Source organism: Chlamydotis macqueenii, chromosome 1 (assembly GCF_036417535.1).
Source record: "Chlamydotis macqueenii isolate bChlMac1 chromosome 1, bChlMac1.mat, whole genome shotgun sequence".
Taxonomy (NCBI): domain Eukaryota; kingdom Metazoa; phylum Chordata; class Aves; order Otidiformes; family Otididae; genus Chlamydotis; species Chlamydotis macqueenii.
In genome coordinates, this window is record NC_141556.1 from 215,097,090 (window position 1) to 215,120,168 (window position 23,079).

General features: G+C 56.4%; 1 protein-coding gene across 5 annotated transcripts in view; it reads left to right on the top strand.

Moving 5' to 3' along the window:
• STIM1 (stromal interaction molecule 1) overlaps window positions 1-23,079 on the top strand; it is an 82,455-nt gene that overhangs the window by 8,216 nt on the left and 51,160 nt on the right. The gene's annotated exons all lie outside the window — the stretch shown is intronic.

Here is a 23,079-nt window from a genome sequence, read left to right on the forward strand (position 1 = left end):
CTCGCAGGAACGTACGGAAGTCATTAAGATAATTGCACGTGGTTCTGTACGCGAACTGTCCCTGCTTGTTTGTTTTATCTTCATGAAATAGTATCAGGATGCTTGTTTGTTTGGGTTATGGGCCTATTTTTAAGTAACCCATTTTTTCCACTTTGGAAAATGCACGAGCTCGCTGCGTGGCGGACATCTGCGCGGGCCGGCTCTGGGAACCTCCGCGCGCTCCTCGGAGCTGCCGTCCCGCCAGCGGGAGCTCCTTTGTGGTCCGGCCACGGGGCTCTGCGGCGCCTTAATCGCGCCGTCCCTTCCCCTCTGCCGGGACTCTGGAATTCGGGCGGCTCTACCCATCCCAGCCAGCCTTCGGAAGGTGGAAGCAGTAGCAATCCGATAGGAAACGGCGATGTTTGTCAGCAAACGCACGCTTGCGCCCCACGTTCTGCAGGCAAAGACGCTCTTTTTGTCGCTGAGTATTTCTTACTTGTTCTTCCCCAAAGGGCTGAGCGTTGAGGTCAGTTTAATTCATTCCTTCGGGGTCTGAGCTCCGGTGCCTGAGATTCTGCCGTTCCCGGAGCACGGGAACACAATAAACACGAGAACTTTAAGAATGTTCCTCGTCTGAATTATAAATGAACAGCTTGCTTGTTTGAACAGTCTGCCCCTTCGCCGGTCGAGTTAAGCTTTGTATTGCAGGGAGGGGAGAAATAATTCAGGATTAAAGCTGCTCAGCAGTGCGTATGTTTAGATCTGTAAGGCTGCCAGCACATAATTAACGTGTGAGTAAGCCAAAGGAAAAAAGCTGTTTTTTCCTTGATATAGATAGGCAGATGCGGGATAAAACCTAATTATTTTTGAGGGAGAAATAATTTCTGAAAATATTATTTTCCAAGGAGCTGCTGCTATTAAATTTCCCTGAGTGTTTTTCATTCTAGCTGCTTTGCAGTTTTGAGGCAAAAAAACCCAAGTATGGCATCCTGTGCTGGCCTGGAGGCCTTGTGCTCGTCGTTGGAAAGCTCCGGGGTTTCAAGCGTGGCGAGGATAACCCCGGGACAGTCGGCTGGTGCGGCGTTATCCCTCCTTAATCCTGCGTGCGGCGGCTCTCCCCGCTCGCTGGGGCGGGCAGGTAGCGCTGGGGGCTGGTGGCGGTTGGCGCAGCTTATTGCCGAAGGCAAAAGCCACGGTGACGGGGACGCGGGTCCTCCCGGAGCCTGTAAGCTTTCTCCTCTTTCTGGTGTTGCTCCTGCTGGATCCCTGTCGGACCCATCATGAGTGGCATTAAGCTTGTAGGAAGTAAATAAAACGAATGGGGAATAAAGCGTTTATGTGAAAAGAGTTGATTAAAGGTCATCTCTGAGCATTCCGGAAAGGCGACAGCGGTTCGGTGTTCCCCGTGGTTTCACCGTGTGTCTGTTCCTCAAACTACAAAATGAGTAGAATCTTTTTTTTTTTTTCCTTTTTTCTTTTGAAAACTGTGGAAGGGATCGGAACAGAACGACTTGTCTGTGCCCATGCTTTTGGCTGCCTGGTTTGTGAACCCTTGCACCCTCTGTCCCTCTGCACGGGAGGGCGTGGGCCGGTTCCTCCGCGGGGCCAGCCCCAGCACCTTCAGCCAGGACGGAGACACGACGCTGTGGCAGCTCGGGGGAACTCTGCAGGGGTTAGGTGGTGTGGGATGCACGGGGCTCTGCTGGAGCAGCGCGCCTCTCTGCTCTGTAGCAGACCCCCGTGGTCTCGGAGGGCGAGCGTGGCGTTTTAGGTTCCCAGCCCCCGGTGTGAGGGGAGCCCCCGGGCTGGCTTTGGCTGCGGGCGTCCCCAGAGGTGCGAGCTGCCACCCTGCGCTGCCGTGCTGGGAAGGTGAAGAGGTTCCTCAGCCTCCGTCAGGGGTGACAGCTTGAAATGGCACTTGGTGCAGCTTGGCTGGCTTTGGGAGGAGTGGTTTAATTAAGCTGTGTCCTGGAAGCCCTCGGAACAAAGGAGGAGATATTCCAGGAGGTGTGAAACCGGGGAGTGTGAAAATTAACTTAGAAGATGCTGACGCGCTTGTGTGCTGTGACGGTAACGCACCTGGCAGCCCTGTGGGTCCCCAGAGGGACCCCTCGGTGGGGCGGTGACGGTGAGGGGGCTGTCCTCGTGCCACCTCCGGTGCTGTCCTGGCCCTGGCAGAGCAGAGGTGGCCACGGCCACCGTCACTGGCAACCAGAGGAGCGTTCCCGGTGCACGCCTCGGGTCGTGCCGCTCCTGGGGGTTTCCTGTGGGCCGCGCGGTGTCCCGAAGGTCTGCACTCCGTGTTTGTAGATAAACAGGTTTTCCCGTTTCTCGCTTGCTTTAATTCACGGTATCATTAACAAAGAAAAGGGGTGGAAAGGGCTGGTTGGGGGCACTCGGTGCACCTCTCCCGCACTGCAGGATGAATTCTACCAAAGTTTTGCTTACAGCTGTTGGTATAAAAAGTGGCAGCTGGGACCTCTTCTTATTTTTTTCTCCCACATCTTTTTTTTCCCTTTTTTCTCCTCTTAGGAAAGGAGAAAAAATGCTTCGTGCTTCTGTGACTTGGTAAGGGTGAGGCTCAACCCCTGGAGGTTGTCGTTTAGAGGTTGCATCTTTAACTGTCTGGTGCCGTCGCCGCAGGGCGGGAGATCCTCGACGGGCTGTTTCGTCCGCCCGTGTTAGGTGGAGGACCTGCTCTCCGGAAACACCGTTCCCTTCCGCGGGTGGTCGAGGCAGCTGGATGAGATGTCCCTTTGCAGAGACAGGTGATGTTGTCTTCTGACACCGCTCTGGAGCTCCGCGTGCCGAGAGCTGAAGTCAGACGACAGCTCAGCCTTCGTCCTGCGCCCTGCCTCCGGCTCGCTGTTTGCTGTAGCATTACGCTTTGGATAAGCTGTCCCACTGGTTTGTTTTTCATCTTGTGGCTATTTTCAGCCGCTCAGCCTAACAAGGTGAAATATCTGAGATGCTTTTCTGTTCCCTGTGACCGGGCTATAAGGAGGTACCGGCTCAGCCGGCGGGCTCCCGGCTGGGGAGTGGCTCACCCCAGCCTTTCCTCCTTTCCGTAGCCTTTGGCTACCTTCTGGCCCGGCCTGTTGGCACCACCCAGTCAGGTCTGTTGTAGGAACAACCGGCAGTCTCTGCGCGGATACCCTGAGCACCAGATCCCGGCGTTGCGATCCGTCGCCCTGGATACCCTGAGCCCCAGATCCCGGCGTTGCGGTCTGTCGCCCTGGATACCCTGAGCCCCAGATCCCGGTGTTGCGGTCCGTCGCCCTGGATACCCTGAGCCCCAGATCCCGGTGTTGCGGTCCGTCGCCCTGGATACCCTGAGCCCCAGATCCCGGTGTTGCGGTCCGTCGCCCTGGATACCCTGAGCCCCAGATCCCGGCGTTGCGGTCCGTCGCCCTGGATACCCTGAGCCCCAGATCCCGGTGTTGCGGTCCGTCGCCCTGGATACCCTGAGCCCCAGATCCCGGTGTTGCGGTCCGTCGCCCTGGATACCCTGAGCCCCAGATCCCGGTGTTGCGGTCCGTCGCCCTGGATACCCTGAGCCCCAGATCCCAGCATTGCGATCCATTGCCCTGTCCCCTCCTGCGAGGCTGTGCCGGGAGCGTGAGGAGGCTCCGGCACCGCGGCTAGAACCAGCTCTGCTGGGCTCTGCGTAGGAGAGGCAGAAAACTGGAAATGTGTGATTTGTTCACCCTTGCAATTGTACTTGTGATTCCGTTGGGGTTGGGAGAAACTCTCAAACTGCCCTTCACTCAGGTAAGAGTAGAAAAAAAACCCAAAACCCAACTCTTGCTCCTTGGGTAAAGTCCAGAGAGGACGTGAGAGCAAAGGGGGCTTCTCTCCAGTGCCTGCCACGCGGCTGCACGGGGAACGTCCCTTCGGCTCCTCAGAGCTCCTCGCGCTCGCTGGTGTATTTAACCTCGGCACTGCGGGACGGGGGGGCCCTGCTGTTTCGCGTGAAGGATTGAGGTGCAGAGATATCATTGTCAGGCAGGAAGTCATCTGGCAGAGCAGGGACTTGAACCCTCTCACAAATGTCAGCTTGGTGGCCCGGCCGGCGGGACATCCATCATTTCCTGGGCACGGCTACGAGGCAACTGGTAATGGAGGAGTTCTCTGAAATCAGCGTTGGCTTCTAAATCAGTTTAGCACCTTGATGTGAATCTGTTGGTCTGCCAGGTCAGCTCCCTTCCCAGGATCTCTCCCACACCGTCAGAACCACGTCCAGATGGAGAGGCAGCCAGTGGTGGTGGACGAACGGCGTTTCCCAGGCTGTGCTCCCGGGGGAGCCGCACGCCGTGCTCTGCTCGTCGCCCTGCGCCTGGGTTTCGCAGCGGGGCCCGGCGACACGCCGCGTCTCTGTCTGGAGGCCCTCGCTCGTGGCGTTGGGCGTCTCAGAGCCGCTGCGTTTATGCTAAATGGACAAAGAGGATAAAAGAGAGGAAGGGCTTGGTTTGGGGGGTGAAGCCTTCGTCAGCCAGCAAGGAGGCCGGGGTGGGGGGCTCAGACTGGTGAGGTGGGCAGCAGCTGTGTGTCCCGCCGGGATGCGGATTTCTGAGAGGAACGGTTTCCCTTCGTTTCGATAACTTTTTCCACACCTATTTTCCTGGTCCCTCATACAAAGAGGGTTTGTGGAAAACGGTTTGTGTGTGGGTTTGAGCTTTGCAGAGCCGGGCAGCCCTTTAAACGCGCGTCTGAGGGTCGTGTGTTTGATGAGAGTGGGGTGCGAGGTAAATCCGTTTTCTTTTTTTTATGTAAGTTCTCATCCGTAGTAGCTTTAGCGGGTGTCTGTGGATGAGAACCGAAGGAAAAGCCAACAGACATTGGTTCACACCCGCTGCCAAGGCTGCCCTCGCTCCGGCACGGCAGCGGGGCTGCCCCGTGCTCCCGGCACGCAAACCTGTGCCTCGGGACGTGCGTGGGCTGTCGGTCGGCTGGACCGGAGGTGCCTGCAGCTGGTCTGGAGAAAAGGCCTTTGTTTCGCACTCTGGACCTGTCTCCTGCCGTCAGGCTTGGGAGCTGGCTAGTGGCAATACCAGTCCCAGATTTAAAAAAAAAAAAAAAAAAAAAATTCCGAAGAATTGTACCTAATGCTGGAGAGTGCATTGCGTTGCTTCTAATTGCAGTCTCCTTCCGGTAGCTTGCCATTATTTATCCGAAACGTAAATGAACGGCAGATCCTGCCGTTATAAACCCGTTTTACAGCCGCCCTGTCGCCGTGCTCGTCGCCGTGCGGCGTTTGCATGGGAGCGGTGTCTGGGGTTGGCGTGAGGTCTGCTTTTTTGATATTGGCTACGTTATTTTGGAGTTACCAAGCGCTTAATGAAGGTTTGCTGTTGTGCCGAACCCAGCGTCTGATGCAAATCCAGTTGTGTGGTTTCCTGGATGTTTCACCAGAATACAGCTGTCCTAACAAAAAGAGAAAATTTGCATTGGAAAGGAGGAAGAAAAGGGTTTTGTTGTTCGCTAGAGTGTTTATGGAAGTTGGTAAAGCGCACGTGAGGGCTTTGGTGCTGAAGATGAGGAAGGAGACCGGCCGTGGTGGCGGGGAGTGTTGATACGGGATCGGGAAGCTGCAGGAGGGTCGCCCAGTTTGGAACAGAGGTGAGAGCTTGCTGCACCTTTTCCCCTTTCTGCCGATGCTGGAAGTAATATTTTCTGCTTGAGGACTCGGAGACGAGAGCGTCTCCTCTGTTCAGTGAGGTACTAAAGGAGGTTCAGAGGGTCCAGCCCGGTGTTCCTCAAACACCCCTGTGTTTGTGTTAGGACTGGGCGGGGAATTTTACTGGTAGCCAAAGTTACGCCTTTAGCAAACACAATTCTCTGCTCTGATCCTGGTGCTGCCGCCTCGCCAGTCCCCGCAGAGACCGTGTCTGCCCGGGAGAGCTGCAAGGAATCGCCGCTCGCTGGTGACGACTTCAGAAAAATCAGATACGGGGTAAAGGCATAGTTCTTTGTAGGTCATCGTGAACCGAGCAGTCTTTTTCCAGAGCTCCTACCATCAAATGTAACCAGTTAACAAAAAAAGCAGCTCTGTTTTCATCAGACAGGCACAGGGAGGGAGGAGCAGCCTCAGCCCGTCGAGAGCGGGACGTCGCCCGTCGGAGCGAGCCGGGCCGGAGGCTGCGCGGAGGGAGCGCGGCCAGGCCGAGGATGCTGCTTCTCCCTCCGCGTGCTCCCGTGAGGAGGCCAACGAGCTGCGCGTGCGACGCGGCGGCCTGAAGATGAGCACTACAGCTCTCTTCCGCTCCTGCGTAGCCGTAGTAGCTGGTAAAGAGCCCAGAGGGTAAAAGCCGCTAAAACTGTCGTAGTTTTGCTGTGCTGATCTTCTGCCTCAGATGCTCAACGACCCGCTGCCTTCGAGGCAGGGCTCTAGCAGATGGAAGGGACTTAGGAGAGCTTTATCCGGAGCCAGCGATTGCTAAACTTAGGCACTCGTTTCCTGGCTCGGCGTGTGCGGAAATGCTGTAGAGGTGATAGTCCTGCTCTTGGGAAGGAAATATCACCAGCGCGTCCAGTGGCAGTGCTCCTGGCCTTGTACCGGTCGAGAGGCGCTGGCGGGACACAGTTTATAGAGAGAAACAAAATACATCCTTTTTTTTTTTTTTTTCTTTTTTTCTTCTTTTCCCAGATCAGCTGTTGTAGCCTGAAAAAATTAGACAAACTTTTAAACAAACTTTTTCAGCATACATGCTTTCTTTTCCCCCCAAGTGAAGTTGCCAAAAAGTGCAAGCTTCCCCATGACAGCACCAGTCCCGCCAGCCCTGCGGTGGGTGAGCGGGGCAGGACTCGGCTCTCGTCCCCGCAGAAATACCGGCTGAGGAGCAGCAGTTTTCCCCGAAGGAGAGGCGAACGAGGGTCTGCTCAGGTGCCCCCCTCAGTTATTAATCTCTTGCGGCCAACTTCAGCAGGCCAGCAAGGGCCGTGGGCCTCCCCTCGGCAGGCGCCTGCCGTCTGCGCGGCCGGGGGATCGCCGGATGCTGGAGCCGCGGGGGAGCTGAGGACGTTTGCCCAAAGGTTTTTCAGAACCGTGGCCGTGCTGAGCAGAGCCAGCCGCTGCAGCACGGGCTGGCAGGCTGGCATTACCGAGGCTGGGGTTAAGATTTTGTGCGTTTCTTTCTTTTTACGTGCTGCTGGGGCACGGGCACTGAGCAGGCTGAAATCTTTGTTTGCTGCAGCTCCCTGAAACTCGTTCAGCAGTGTGGGTACGTTTTCCGTGGAATTGTCCAGCCCCAGATCCATAAAATCTTCACTCTTTACGGACCAGAGCAGGGCAGGCACTTGCTGTATTGGCCGTGTCGTCGTAATTACCTTCTTCATGTCTCTTTCAAGAGACCAGAAGCATCTTTCTGTTGGGATGTAACTATTTTTGAGCGGTCTGTGACAATAGTGGTGGTGTTCTAGTCTCTCCATACTTGTGCCGTTATCACAGTATTTTTAAGGTGGACACTGGAAGCTGCTATCTTTCTCCAGTTTGGTGGTTTAAGTCATGCAGAAAGTCGTGGTCCCTCCTGTAAGTGTTTTGGAATAATAATTTTTAAAAATAAGCCAAGACTATTTAGAAGTACGTAGCTTGAATAGCCTCTCCTATTGCTGTAGTCTATAATTCAGTTAAACATAAATTAAGTGTTCTGCTTCTGGACGCAGTTAATGGACACTTAAGTTGATTACTTGTGTTCGTCAGAAGCTGTTATAAGCTGCCGTTGGATTCAACTTGAAATTTATATTCTGACCTCTGTCTTTTCAGCACTTGAAGTGCTTGGCTGTAGGGACAAATCTCCTGGATAAGAACACTGCCATTCTAAGGAGCCTCTTCTGATCCGCGAGGTTCCCGTTAAAGTCCATCCAGCCCTTGGTACTGGGGCGGCTACGGCCGGCGTGGCCGGGAGGACGCGGAGTGCGGGCGCTAGCGTCTCTTCCATTTCTAATTTCTGATTCAGCGGCCTGCCAGCCGTAAGCTGCGCTGCAGGCACCCGCGCGTCTGGGAAGGTACGTGAGGGAGGGGGGAACAATTTCCCTAATCCCAAACCGAGTGTAAAGTTCTGCCGGGAATCGTTCTTTAACCAGAGCCTGGCCAGCGCTTAGTGACGCGAGGCTCTGCTCGCGGAGCTGCCGTGCGGTGCTCGCACCTGAGCTGTAAACCCGACTCCGTGGAGGACTGAAGAGTGAGGAAGAACAAGTCTGAATATTTTTGTCCTCCGCGTGCCGCTCCGCGCGCCCAAGCACCCGCTGTGCCGTGGAAGCACACCCGGGCCGCTTGCTGCGGGGACTCGGATCAGACACTCCCGTTCCCTTCCCAAGTCGTATGGGATTTATCCTTCCCTTCGGAACTCTGCGGGGCGAGGACTCGGACCAGACACTCCCGTTCCCTTCCCAACTCATATGTGACTTATCCTTCCCTTCGGAACTCTGCGGGCCGAGTTTCGTAGCGCATAAGTAGTTACAAAAAAGATTTTTGTTTGTTCAGCTGAAATCATGACGAATGGGGTCAAACTCAACTCCAGTCTTCTGGCATTGTGCCCAGGGTGGCTTTGAATGGTGCTCTCCGTCCGTGGCACCTAGAAATAACGAAGAGATGGATGGCGCCGTTTTGATCGTGAAAGCTAGCTGGGAGGTCAGGAGCTGGGAGGTACGTTAACCATTGTGCGGGTTTGAATAGCAAACCTAACGCGTGTCGTACAGCACGTGCGTCGTTAGTGTTCGCTTTGCTGAGGCGCAGGAAAACGTAAACGTGTGTGTCCTGCCACGCTGTGACACGGGGGAAATCTGTCAGTGATGCTCAGCCCCTTGGGAAGGTGAAAGGAGGGTTTCTGCGCAGCACGCAGTGTTTGCTCTGACAGCCTGCGTTACCTGGGAGCCGTCAGACCGGGGGAGCAAACGAGGTAAAAACGATTGCAGGGGCTGCGGGGGGGTGGTTTGAGTTGCGGGGTGCATGGAGGATGGAGGTGCTCTGAGGTGGTGACGGGGTGGGATGCTCCCTGTCCCGGGGGAGCTCACACCGACTTTGTGAAGTTGCCTGGCTGCAGCCTTGCCGTCTGTCGCTTGCTCTGGCGTTTCCTGCGGTGGTGCACCTCTCCGGACGGCTGCCGGTGCGCTCAGACGGGGCTTTCTCTGGTCAGGCGTGGCGGTAACGGCTGGCACGCGCACGGTCCGGGTTAACGCCGAGCGCCGCGTTAACGTGCTGCCCTGCAGCTGGTGCGCGTTCCAGCCCCGCGCCCCGGCTGACTGGGACGTGGAAAGCTGCCTCCTCTCTCTTCTTCTGCTTTGATTTCCCCTAAAACCACGTCCCGTCTGCCCACCTCCGCGGGAGCGCGGCCGCGCTCGGACAGCAGCGTGATCTAAAACCGGTGGTGGTCCTCTCCAGTCGCTTCGTGCAGCCAGCTGCTACGTGGTGGCTTAGGGATGCGGGAAGAGGTGAGCTGCCGGCCCGGGGTGACCCCTGGTATCTGGTCGAGGAAAAATTTGGCATTTTCTGGCCGCTTCTACAAGAACGCTGCTTTAAAATGCTGGAGAGGAACACAGATTGCATCACGCTGGAACCCTTCCTGTGCGGGGAAGATGAGGCGCGCATTGTCCAATGAGTTGTCAGCTTGCCTTTTAAAGCCATTTCACTACTGCAGATGCTTTTTGAAGGAGCGTCTTCGGGGCAGGAGCAGAGCGGTTTGGGATCGCTCTGAAATTGCCGCTGTTCCGGAAGGCGCTAATAGCCACGCGTCCTCTGACCTGCCGGCACGCCAGGCCTGGGAGCTGGCCCCTGGAGCCTCGGGAGCGTTTTTTCAAGCGAAGGGCGAGGTTTCCAAAGATGCTGAGCTGACTGAATAACAGCTTGGCGTTGCTGAAAAGTGTTTCCTCCTTTCCTCCCGCTTCTGGCAGCGCCTGCTCCCGCGCTCCCGGCGGTTTGGCGCTTGGCAGAAGCTGTCGGTCTCGCGCGGCGCCGGGGCCAGGGGAGGGCTGTGAGCGGTGGCGCTGGGGCTGTGAGCGGGCTGCTGAGGTTCGCTCCCGACAACCGACTGAGCTCTGCGTGCCTGGTGTGGACGCTGGATCGGGGAAAGCAGCCAGCCAGCCTCGCGGTCCCGGTTCGGTAACTTGGAGGCGGCAGCGCAGGCGTCTCGTGGGCTGGGTGTCCCCTTCTGCCCCGGGCTGGGTGCCGTCAGTGCTGCTGGGAGCCTCCGGAATGACGAGCCTCGTGGTTTCAGTGCTCTTCTCCCCATCCTGTTCTATAAAGTTCCTCTTTTGGTGGTCACCTACAGAAAAAAAAAAAAGTGACTTTATAAAATGTATTACTTGTGCTTTGCGGGTGTGAATCCCCCGCTCTGGCCTCCAAGAGCAGCGTTTCCGTTTCCCAGCATGGCAAACCAGGGCATAAAATACCCAGCTTCACCCATGTTCCACACTGCGTCATTTCAAGACTTTTCTTTTTTTTTTTGGCTTGAACTGAGATGGCCTCCTTTTTTATTTTTAGTAACAACCTTTATTAGTAAGGCGGCATCAGCTCAGCTTCCAGCCGGGCAGCCAGATTTACCGACAGCGTGGTGGCCGAGCTCGGCGGCGTTGTGCCGACACCACGCACGCCTTCCCTGCCTGTGCACTGGTACTGCCCCGGCTGGGGTTTTAGTTTTTGTTTTGCTTCTCTACTCAAAGGTGGCTGCTTTAGGGCCAGGAGAATTCTAATTTGGGAAGGCCAGCCTCAGAACGGCATGCCTGGGATTGTTGCTGTTTGCAATAATTTGTCCAACAGCTGCTTTTCTCCTGGCTCTGCTCGCGCGTCGTCATCGCTGTGCTCATTTTCGTTACCCGTGGGTTTGTGAGCGGGGAGAGTACGCGCAGGGACAGGGAGGCACGGCTCTGCCTCCTCCCGGGCCGTCCGCGTTTCCTGCCGGTCGCCGGCGCGGTGTTTTCCAGCCGTGGATCGCTGCTGGTCGGAGGCTGGGCTGGCAGGCGGCTTCCTCCCTCCCTGCGTTGCTTCCTCTGGGCGAGCGCTGGTCGGGTCCGTGGGGAAGCCGGCCTCGGAGCTGACGTAGCCCGAAGTGCGTCTTATTTGCTTGGGCAACAGGTTTGGTTGATAAGGAGGAAGGAGTTAAAAAAAGGAAAAAAATAATCTTATTTCCCTCATGTGAACAGTCTTTACCTACGAATAAAGAGATTTGTTTTAATGTTGCTGCTGTTGCCGCTCCTAATTGCTGCTCTGTACGTTCTGCTGCGCCGAGCACTGCGCGTTGTCTCCTGGCAGGGACTGTCACAGGGCGAGTGGAGCACACGGGGACTAGGTTAAGCTTTTGGAGTTACAGCTAGCAGAAAAAGGATGGACGGGCTTGCCCGGGAAGAGCCTTTCCCTGCCGTGCAGGGCTGCTGTGGCGAGGTCGGGATCCTCCCTCTCGCCGGACGGGAGCTCGGTGAATGCTCTCCTGCAGCGTCCGTGCGAATGGTGCCGCTTTCCCCTCGTGTACCTTCACCCCTCGCTCCTTTTGTCACCTCTGACGTGGTAAACGTGAGATCTGGTGGGATCGCGTTGTAAGCGCGCTGCCGAGGCTGCGCCTGGCACCTCCCGGGTCCCGGTCTTGTGCCAGGGCTCCCGACTGTCGCCATCGTGCGCCTAGAACCGAACGGGTCTGCGAGCACCCGGCGTAACGAAACCTGGGCTTTCTGCAGATCTGCGTCCTTTGTTGCCCAGCCACTTCCTCCTCCTGCTTTCCTCTCCCCGCCCTCTTCCCCTTCCCACCCCGTGCTGTCGGCGTTCTCCTCCCCCGGCTGCTGGGACCGTGGGTGACCCTGGCTGCCTGCCACCCTCGGGACCCCCCTTTGCCGCTGGCCTGATGCTCACGGGAAGCGTTGGAGAACTTTTGAGTTTGGGGAAGTGGGGGGATAACGGGGTGAGCAGGAAGGGATTTTCTCCCTGAAGAAGTCAGGCGAGTAGTTGCATACTGTTCTTGAGGTCTTGTTCTTGGGTATTTTTGCGGAGCGGCACTTTCCTGTAAATGCAAAAGTGTTTTAAGCTACAGGAATACGTTTCCGATGAGCTCGCTGGATGCGGCAGTGAGTGATCCCACACGAGGAACGCTCCCTCGCTTGGTTTATTTTGTGAGCAGCCGCCGATTCCCTCTCGCTGTACCGAAGGCCCACGGAGCGGAGCGTGCGCCGTCTCTGCAGCGGCACGGAGCAAGGGCTGTTGTCACCGTGGCTTCTGCTCTTCAGAGTTTCTGTGAACATGTAAATCATCAGTTCTTGGTGAGGCACATGAGGGATAAATAAGGGTAAAATTGGGAGAAGCTGTCCTTGTATGGCAGCAGGGGAACGGTGCTGCTGCAATTGAGTTAATTACGCAGAAGCTGGTCTGCAGAGCGGCTGTGGGGGGTCCTCCAGTCCCAGGCCGCTGCGAGAGGAGGGGGAGGGCAGGCGGTGCGAGCAGGAGGTTCACACTCGTGAAGCTGTTCCTCCTTCAGCTGTCCCAGTCCGTGAGACGAGGCAGACGGGATTTCGGCTCAGGGGCTGGGGGTTCGGGAAGCTCCCCAAAGCAACGAGTTGAAAATTCAATAAAGCGTGATGGGAGTCTGTTAGCATGAACCGTCTCTGGGCAGAGGAGCTGCCTGGGTCTGGAGCGCTTTGTCCTCAAGATGTCAAATCTTTGCAGAGATCCAGCCGTGAAAGGCAGGCAGGCTTGGCTGGCGCGTTGGAGCCGCTGCCTGCGGCTCTGCTTGCTGGCCCGACCACGGATAACCTCGAGTGAAGGGTTTGGCCCTCCCCTCGTGAGGAGCAGGCTCGCCTTCCCTCTCCTTTCCTCGCTGCAGCGGGAAGGCTGAGGGAGCTGCGCTTTGGGCTGGGAGCGATCCGTCGCCCGTACAGCATGCCTGCACCCGCCGTTCCTCTCTGAAGCAAGCACGTTTCACTGAAAGCTGCTTTAAATCTCCCTCGGCACCTTCAGTTTGTGGTACCTGCGTGGGCAGGCGCGCTCGGCTTTAGGAGCAATCCAGGGAGGTTTTCTCTGCTTGAAGTCGTCGTCTTTACAGCTTTACAGCTTACGAGTGTCCAGCTGCACGGGAAAAGTCGCTGGTGGCACTGGGAACACGGGCATCCGCTCGGGGTGCAGAGGCCTAGGGTGCTGTTTCTCTTCTCTCTTTTCACGTCCTGTGAAAAATAAGCAAGAGAGAAGAGAAGGAGAGTAGAAAGATGTTTCTATGGACTGGGTGACTTAACCGCTTCCTTCCAGCGTTACCAACGTGACTGACAACTCCTCTGTGCCGGGCTGGGAGCTGCCCGGTCCCACCAGCCGCACGGGGCCGAGTGAGGTACGGATAAGCAAGAAACCAGTTCAGCCTCGAAGAGCAACCCCTTTGCAGAAAGCTCTCGCAGTAAGGGTGATGTTTTTCCTGTCAGAAGTCACTCACTGTGACACGTCAGGGTGAAATACTGTAAATTGTAAGAGCAGGTCGCTGCTTGATGCAGTGGAAGGATACAGAGGAGACGGAGCGAGACTCTGTGTTTGCGAGGACGGGGCGAGAGGCGGTGAGCGCCGGTCGCAGCAGGGGACGTTCCGGCTGGGTGTTAGGGCTGTGTTTTCCTAACGGAGGCAGTCGGACGTGGAAACCGGGGCTCAGAGGTGGCGGAACCTGCAGCCTGGAGATACCAGCGCTCAGCTGGCACGGCCGTGGTGCCGTTGGTGCCTCTTTCTGTGTAGGAGCTCTGTGCATGAAGGTACAAGTGAGTGACACACCCTTCGGTATTCAAATGTAAAATTAGCCAAGATTTAGAAACACAAGTAGCTGCAACGCAGAAGCTGCTCGTGGTGCCTGAGCTTGCTGCTGCTTGCAGCTGCTTTTCCTGGTGAGGTTGATGCAGGTCTACAAGGAAGCGAACACTTTCTCCTGTGAACCCAGTTAGAATGAATAAACAGCCTCCAGACTTTGCAGATGACTTTTGGAAGCAATCCTAATGTTAGTAATCAGGAGCACATCTACAGGAAAAACAGCCAGGCAAGAAAGCCGAAACACCACATCCTAGCCAAAGCCGAAAACCAGGGGGTGAAATGATTTGTGGTTAGGTGGATGCTGGTGGTACAGGTTCATTTAGATCTAGGATGACACGGGGTCCCACCTCCACGCTGCTCAGAAGCCGAATGGCTCTGCTTTGAGCTGGTCTGGCGTGTTCTTTGCTTTTGGAGACGTGGCCACAGCACTGACGTTGTGTTCTTCCAGGCCTGCAGAATACCTCGGCCTCGTTTAACCTCTCCTTAATTTCCTAGGGTCTTTGAAGTGTTGCATCTCCTTTGATCCTAGCGTTGGCCTCCAGAAGAGAGCTGTGGTCGGGGTGGATGGAGCCAGAGCAGTTCTCAGCTTTGTTTCTGAGGCCCACGGGTGCGGGGTGGTGTCCCCCCGGTCCCTCCCCGTGCCCCCAGCGTTACTCTGTGCCTTTGGGCAGCAGCACGGTTCAACCTGGGAAGCAGCTGACTGCAAATTGCTGTCGTCTATGCAGGTCACATGAGATCGCGGGAGCATTGGAGGGCAGAGGTGTCCCTCAGGGACCTGGACTGCCGGGATCCTTGGTTGAACCTGAAGGTTAACAGAAGCAGGCGCAAAGTCTCGCATCTGGGATAAACGAACCCCGCTCAACGGCGCGGGGTGGGGGCCGACTCTCTGGGAAGCAGCTTTGCAGAAGAGGATCACAGAATCACAGTCGTTTAGGTTGGAAAGGACCTACAGGGTCATCGAGTCCAACCGTTAACCCAGCACTGCCGAGCCCCCCACCAAACCGCGTCCCCACGCGCCACACCTGCGCCACTTTTAGACAAGTTGTGGTGAGGGAGGTGGGAGGGGGTCCCAGGAGCTGCTCCTCCTCTTTGGCAGGCACCTTTGGTGCTGCGCCGGGGGTACCGTGCCCTCTTTGGGGCTCCCCAGTACAGAAAAGGTGTGGATGTGCTGGAGCCAGTCTGGCAGAGCCACCGTGGTGGGTGGGGGGACTGGGATGGTTGGGACTGGGATGGTTGGGACTGGGATGGGGGCAGAGGAGGGCACGGGGAGACCTTGCCGCTGTCTGCAGCCGCCCCAGGGGTGCCCGACACTGGCAGGAGAGCAGCGCGCAGGGGCTGCAGCACGGGGAGCCCCGGCCAGATGTAGGGGGAAGAATGTGTGTAAGAGTGGTCAGATACCGGAGGGGCCCAGAGAGGCGGTGAGGTCTCCATCCCGAGGGACCTGCCCTGATCGGAGCCGCTTCGGGCCGGAGATTAGCCCGGATGAGTCGGTCCCTTCCCAGCCCCATTCCGTGGCTGTGATTTCATGATTCTGTGATCCTGCAGGTTTAACTGACGCCGTTACCGCACAGCGGATTGTTCTGGGGTCGCTGACTGGCCTGGGGCGGGTGCTGACTGGCCTGGGGCCTGGGTAGGGGGAGCAGGAATGTTTGCCTGGGTGTCAGGCGTTTGTCACCAACGCTCTGGGAGCAGGAGGGGAATCGCCTGTTTCTCCGCCGCCTTCTGAAAGCTACCAAAAATTTTGCTTCTGCTGCAACATGAGATTATGTACCCTGAGCTCTTCTTGCTCCCAGTAGTTTTTGCACCGTGTGTCACGTACTGGAGTGCCAAGAGCTGGGGACTGGGAATCCCTGGCTTTGGGCAGGCGCTGCTGCGGCGCCGGCTCGCGTGGGTCAGGGACGGTTGGATGGAACGGCAGAAAGATTGCGGGTTTTCCTTTGGTTTCTTCTTAGCTTTCCTTGGCGTCTCTAATTTTTCAGGCAGGAATGACTCACTCATGCATTATGTGGTTTCCTGACTTTTAGCAAATTTTTTTTCACTTACAAAATAATTATTGGTTGTGCATCGCGGTGCGCGGCACGCAGCGTTCAGAGCCGCGTGCCGTGGGCTGTGGCTGGCTGGAGCCGCTGACTCGTGTCTCAGGGGTGCTCAGATTGGCATCCGTTGCTTCCCACTCCTCCTGACTTTGTCTTTCAGAAGATCTGCAAGGCTGGGTTTTGGCAGTGTGACGATCTCCTTGTCCTTTTGCGGAGCAGGGGTGTTGGTCCTGGAGATCGGGAGCAGGTGCCGCAGGCTTTGCCAGCCCCTCGATTCCCTCTGCTGCGGGGTCCTTCTGCACAGCTCTCCAGCTGTACCCCCCGCGTTTAGAGTCACAGAGGGGTTTGGGCTGGAATGGCCCGTTAAAGCCCACCCAGTCCAACCCCCTGCCAGGAGCAGGGACATCTCCAACCACATCAGGTTGCTCAGAGCCCCGGCCAACCTGGCCTGGAATGTTTCCAGGGACGGGGCACCCCCCGCTCCTCGCCCCCCAGCACCCCCAGTTCTTCTCCTCAGGGCTGCTCTCCATCCGTTCCCCCCCAGCCTGGATTTGTGCTGGGATTGCCCCCACCCACGGGCAGGACCAACGTGAGGTTGGCACGGGCCCACCTCTGCAGCCTGCCCAGGTCCCTCTGGATGGATCCCTCCCCTCCAGCGCGTCGACGGCACCACACAGCTCGGTGTCGTCAGCCAACTGAGGCAGGAGAGGTTATCTAGCCGGTGGCTGATGTTTTCTAGCGCAGGTATCGGCTCTTTCCGTCCCCAGCTGGCCCATTGCTGCAGTTTTCCCGTAAGGCACACCATGAGCAGATGTAAATTGGTCAGAGAGACGTCAGCTGTCTCCCGTGGAGGTGCTTCTGAGAAGAGCGGCTGTGAACGGGCGGTCGGGCTGGGCGGGGAACATCCCTAAAGTCAGCTCTGGCTGGCGTCACCCTTCGGTACCGGTTTAATTACCCCGAATATGTGTGTGTGAGCGGTCAGATTACTCACTTTATTATTATTACGAAGTAACCCAATCTCTGGTTATTTAAGCTCGTTAGAACTTTTTCCTGCCTGTGGCATTTTTTGGCTTTTGCCGCTCATCGTGCAGAAGGACCCGACCGGGTATTTTCCAGCTGACTCGGGGCAAAACCGCCGCGCCTTACAGGGTGCTGCCAAACCGACCCTTGCTAGCTTATGTTTGGAAGGCATGGGATGAAACTTTGCTGTATTAAACCAGTAAATTGATGCGTGGAGGGGATGACGAAGGCTAATTGCAATCGGTGATGAGGGAATTAACTGCAGTAAATGAATGCTGAGCTTGTGCCGAGGAGAGATGCCCATTTGTGGAAGAATTTTTGCATTTTTAATGGACTAAGAGCTAGCAACTGTAAATCAATGCCACTTCACTGCTTAATTCCTTCCTGTGCCTTCTTAAGGTGATGGGTGGTGACCTGAGGAGGTGCTTTGTGTGAAGTGAAGTGAAGTGAAAAACTCCAGTGAATTTCCATTTAACTGTCCACTACAGACCCCAGGGACGCAGCAGCGGGAGGATGTGAATAATTCAGTGGCGTTGAGTGAGCTTGCTTGAGTGCTCCCCTTTGTCTGCTCCCAGTGAAACTCCCTCCCGCTGGAATCTTCCACCTGCAAAAGCCGCTGTGAGATACCCGGCTGGATTCCTACGCTCCGTTCCTGGGCTCCGGGGGCGGCGGGAGGATGGGTCAGGTCCGTGTTTGCAGTGCCAGTGGGTTGTGGGTGACTCCGTGATGTGACAGGAGTCGCGCGTTGCTGCCTTCGGAGCAAGACACGCTCTGCGCCTCGCAGGGAAGGGAGCTGGCTCAGACAGAACAGGGAACGAGCGTGTGTTGCAATCCCCGTTCTCTGTGACAAATTCACCTTTTTTAAAAAAAAGGGTTTCTGTGTGAATTTTGAGATGCGTTTGTGGACGAGTATTGCCGTTAAACACGGAGCGGAGGCTGACAGCTCTCTGTGGTAACCACCACCCAGCCGTGCGGTGTGACGTTGTGGTATAAAAATCCTCTGCCTACTTTTACCACCCTGGGAATGGTCGGATACGCTCATGGCTTCGTCAAACTCTGCTCTTTGGTAATTAGCGCTGGAGAGCTGGTGCCTCTGCCCTCTTTGCCTCGCTCACTGTGCTGCTGCTCCCTCTCCTCACCCCTCGAGGCGGGTGGGAATCTGGGCGCATTCCTTACATAAATTTTAACAGCAGCATTAAACAGTGTTGACGTTGTCCTTGGCTTTTTTTTTTAATTGAAACCGAGAGTTTTAGGGGAGGAACCCTGAGCAAGGAAGTTAAGCTGAGTCCTTGTTTATATTAGTAAAATATGTAAACAATTATTTTTTCCCCTAATGTAAGGCTTGTTTTGGCTGCCGTTCCGGTGTTTATAAAACCGAGTTATGTAAATGACAATTCTTGTAATTAAACCACTATCTAATCCTATCTCGGTGGCTGCTCTGGCTGTACAGCCCAGTGCTACTGGGAGCAGTGGGCTGTGACGGCGTTAACGCAGCTTTTCAGCGTTATTAGAGATCGTGGGACCTCGAAGAGGAAAATGGAGAGAACCTGGGATGAAACAGGCTGAGTCCTCGTTAGACTCTCCTGGGAGAAAGGGAAGATCTGGGTTATGATGCTCCGAAGTACAGAGTGGCTGACGCTCGCAGGGACTTCTGGAGATGGCCTCCCCGCCCCGGCGCAAGCAGGGTCACCCGGACCTGGTTGTCCAGGGTCGTGCTCGGCTGGCTTTCCACCGTCTCCGTGCATGGAGACTCCACACCCGCTCCAGGCAACTTGTGCTAGTGCTTGGCCACCTGAAAAATAATAAATGTGAGGCAAAGTGCCTTTTCTGGTGTTCCAGTTTGGGTCCCTGCCTCGAGCCCCTTCGGAGTGGGCTGGGGCTGACAAGGCGGTTGCAGCAGGCGGAGGGAGAGGACTGGAAAGGATCGTTTCTCCTACGACATGTCGTAGGACGTTCTAATCTGTTCATAAAACCAGCCCGAACTGTTTCCATGGTGGACGTCTCTCCAGCTCCGCCTGGTCTGCTGTAGCACTTAGGCCGGCCGCAGTGCCTGTCCGTGATCTCCTAGGTGGCGGCACCCAGAGGGATGACAGCACCGTCCAGGAGGGAACAGGCCCCCGGCCCTCTGCTCCTTGGAGATTGCAGTGGAGATTGCAAAATACCCTCGTTGGGCAGAGCGAGCCCCGAGGGCGAAGGTGGGTGGGTGCCATCCGGAACAATGGCGGGAGAAGGGACGGAAGGCTGGGTTGATAGCCCGCAGGTTAGCAGGCCGTCAGGACACCCATGGGGCAGAAAGGGCTTTTTGTCCTGAAAGGAGGGACAGGCTGTAGCTATTCAGAGATGGTAGTGGGCAGATAAGAACGGGACTGGAGGCACAAAGCAGGATGAAGAGACAAAAGACTCCTGATGACTCCAAGAGGTGGGGTGGGAGTCAGGATGGTGGTGCCTCAGGGGTCCAGCAGCCACACCCCTAAATCCTGGTGTGCTCTGCCACCCAAGAACAGGCGACGGGGACCAGACTGCAAAGCGTCTCTGTAGAAAGTGAAAAATCAGTGCCGGCCGTCTGGAGGGTGTTCGTTAGACAAAACCGATTTCTCTCTCGTTTCAAGGCCTTCCCTCGCTGAACGTCGCAGGCGCTGTGTCCGAGCGGCCTGACGCAGGGTGTCCCTGGGTGTGACATGGCGGGCCAGGCCTGCAGGCTCTTAAACCCGCACTTACACTGTCACCCGGTCTAGGGAGCCAGGACATGCCCTGGCTTCTGGGTGGGTCGTCTTTGTCTGCCTTTAGGAGACAAGGGCTCCTGTGGTAGGATCTTTTCGCCTAATCTTCCGTAAATCTTGGGCAAGGTTGCTGGCGCCGCTCTTTGTTTTGGGCGTTTTTACAGCTCCGGCATTGAGATGGTAATGGAGGAGGGAATGGCCCCTGGGGAGGAGGGAATGGCCCGTGCTGTCCGGGAACCCTCATGACCATGCTGTTATCACTGCAGGGTCTTCTGCCGATTAAATCTCTTGTGTGTTATCCAGGCTTTTCCTGGCCTTGATGCAGACAACAAATTCCTCGCTATTTACCAGCGTGATGGCTGGGATTGTGTGCGTGGTTATCAGCACAGCCCTCGCTGCTTTATTGCCCTTTCTGCTGCTCTCCCCTGGGCCTCATGCCCAGCGTTTGTGTTGCAGATACCTACAGACTGTCCTGGTGCTGGCACGAGATCGGGGGCTGGAGGGACCCTCGGACAGACCCGGTTTGGGGCTCAGGGGTTAGGCGGCTGTGAGAGCGTCGCTGAGCACGAACGCCCCTCTTACAGCAACGGCCTTTCCTTCCTACAGCTTGAACTCTGGCCCAGCCTGGCTGCGTTCAGTGCTGCGATAATAAGCACAGGCTCAGCACAAGATGATCCCTTAATATTTTGGGAGATATCTTTCAGCCTGATTTCGTTTTTCCTTCTGAAGCTGAGTCCAAGGGCAGTACAAATACACTGACTCCTTGTCCTGGCTCTGTCCCTGAGGTTGGCGCCGCAAACCGTGCCAGACACGGCCCAGCCCCGAGTTCTGAGCTGGTTTTGCAATGACGATGGAGACGACTCTTGCAGGGTAGGAGAGGAAGACAAAATCTGTACAAATTGACGTTAGGGCACGCAATAATATTGAAAATAGTTCTGCCAGGTTCCTCTCCCTTGCCAATTAAAATCAACAAGAATTACACAGAGGAACAGTCGCCTCGCCCTGGCTGCTGTGAGGTGCGTGGCCGATGTTGTGGCCACGCCTCACAGTGCCGTTAGTCCCGCTGCCAGCCCACGTGCCATGGAAGAGCGGAGGCTTCCTGGCGCGCCCGGGCAGGGAAACGCTGACCTCGCCTCCTGAACCCCCCGCCTGCCACACTGACCTCGCCTCCTGAACCCCCCCGCCTGCCGCGGCGTGGTCCGTGGCTGCCGCTTCGCCTGCCGTGCCATGCTGAACCAGAGGTTTCTCCCAGGCCCAGCCGCAGGCTCCGTGAGTCCGGGCGTCCCGTATCTCCGCTGGCTTCTGACGGGAGCTGGCCAGGAGCAGCGCGGGGGAGAGGACGCCCCGTGTGCTGGGCGAGGGAGAGCTCGCTGGCTGGTTCGGGTCACTGGTTCGCAGGCCGCTGGGCTCTCTGGCCCTACGGACAGCCACGGCTTAGCGCGGAATGAACTCCCGAGGTTTGCGGAGCAGCGGGACACCAGCGCTGCCTCTCCGGGAACACACAAGCGGCCTCCCTCATGGGCCAGGCCCTCTTGCCACATCGATCAGGTGGAGCAGCGTGTTCTGGCGCTTGTTTCCTTCTTTTCCAGCTAATGAAGGTGGCAAACCAAAACTTCCGCCAGAGCCTGCTGCCGCGTGCCCGGCGCGGTGTTTGCCGTGCTGGACCCGAAGGGAAGGGTCTCCTTTAGGCCCTGGCCCGGCCGAGGGAGCTGCTGTGGGGACGCAGCTCCGTGTCCAACGACTGGGCACAGCCCCTTGTCAGCAGAGGGGGAGTCGCTCCTTTCATGGATTTTTCTGTTTCTTAAAACATTTTGTGTGGGGTGCTCTTGCCGGCAAACTTGAAATGATCTGATTTACTCAGTTCTGCGTAAGTTTTTGTTTTTTAAACTGAAGCCAGCAAAGGGTGAATGGGCAGCAGGGAGTGTGTGGGGTGGTTTGGACAGGAGAGAGAGAAGACGGCTCTTTAAATGTGAAGAAATTTGGTAGAGGTGGATGAATCTTTGTGTTTGGAAATAAAGCAGCACGAGGCCTCTTAGGGTGCCCCGCTGCAGGGAGGCGCAGTGGGTCTGGTTTTTCCGAAGGTAAACTGTTTTACGTTTTTCTCCTGGGTTTTTTTTCCACAACTAAACAAGGTAGAAGGAGATTGTGCATCATAATCATCATCATCATTGTTCTCTTTCTAGATAATGAAACTAAACCTATAAATTCCCGCTAACTTGTGCCGGTTCTGGGCCTGGCCGTCCTTGTAACTCGCAGAAGTGCTCTGGTAGGAAGATGTTTTGTCACTGATCACAACCTCCTAGAAAGAAGTCTCCAAAGAAGACCCGACCCTGCGCCCCGAGCGGCCGCATACGGGGTGGGTGGAAGGGCAGGCCGCTGCGGTGGCGTTACCTACGCCATCCGTACTCCCCGAGGTCTGCGTACATCTCTCACCCCCTGTCTCTCGTTGGGATCCCTCAGCGAGGGCTCGTGGTTGAGGCGCGAGGGCCTCGTCTCTCCTCGGTGCTGTTCTGCAGCCGTGTGTGTACAGCACGTCCGCTCCCGGCGTTAAGTCCTGCCCGCAGTCCGCTTGCCTCTGCACGTCCCTGAAAGACGACGAAGTTTTCACGTCAGAGAGGCTGTTTGTAAAATCCTGCTTTTGTGGCAAGATTGGGTGCCTCCCCTCGGTAAGCAGGGTTTGTTGGGGTGCCAAAGGCCGCTGCAGGGGAGCGCTGTGTCTGAGGGGCTGGCTGCCCCATGGTTTGCGCGTAGGAGCGGCAGGGCCGAGGCTGTCCGTACCGGGCCGTGGGCTGCCGGGGCTCGGCCTGCAGCCGCCCCAAGTCACGGACCTGGCGCTGGAGAACCAGAGGGACGGCTTGCTCACAAGATTTGTAAAAGAGAGACTTCTAGGTATGAACAGAACTCTGATCGGCTCTGTGCACGAGCAGGGCGCACACAGAAGCCGTACCAGAAACTTGGCGGGTTCCACCAGTGTAGCTGCCTGCTGTACCCGTGTCTCAGGTTTTACGGGCCTGTCGACCAATTTTGACCCCAGTGATGGAGATCAGCAGTGTGTTCTTCTTAAAAACTCTAAAGGACAGACCAGACATGAAATTTCAGGGCAATTCTGGTTTTTAAGGTTTTTTACTTTGCAGTTTTGAGGGCTTTTGCTCTTCCCTGGGGCGGGGATGGGTGCTCTGGACCCCCTGGGGCACAGGGGGGGTGTGACAGTGACAGTGACCCGTACTTACCCGTTGTCGTTAGCGCGGTGTGAATGCGTTTGGGTGTTTCACGATGGCGGTTTAGCACGCGGGAGTAAGGCGCAGTTGCGTACCCAAGGTACGTTTCCTGGGGATGGTTCATCAAGCACCTCAGACTGTCACTTTTCTCTGAGCGCTGAGGGACGAGCAGTGCTCCTGGCGTTGCACACAAGCGTGGTACCTTTTTTAAAAACAAAAAAACCAAACACCGCCCCCACAACCCCGGCAATGTGTGGCGTACGATATTATGCCTCGGTGTATGAAGTTAGCTCAGTATTTGAAACGTGCTGGTGCAGATCTAAGGTGAGATGTTGAATGCAGTGGTGTAT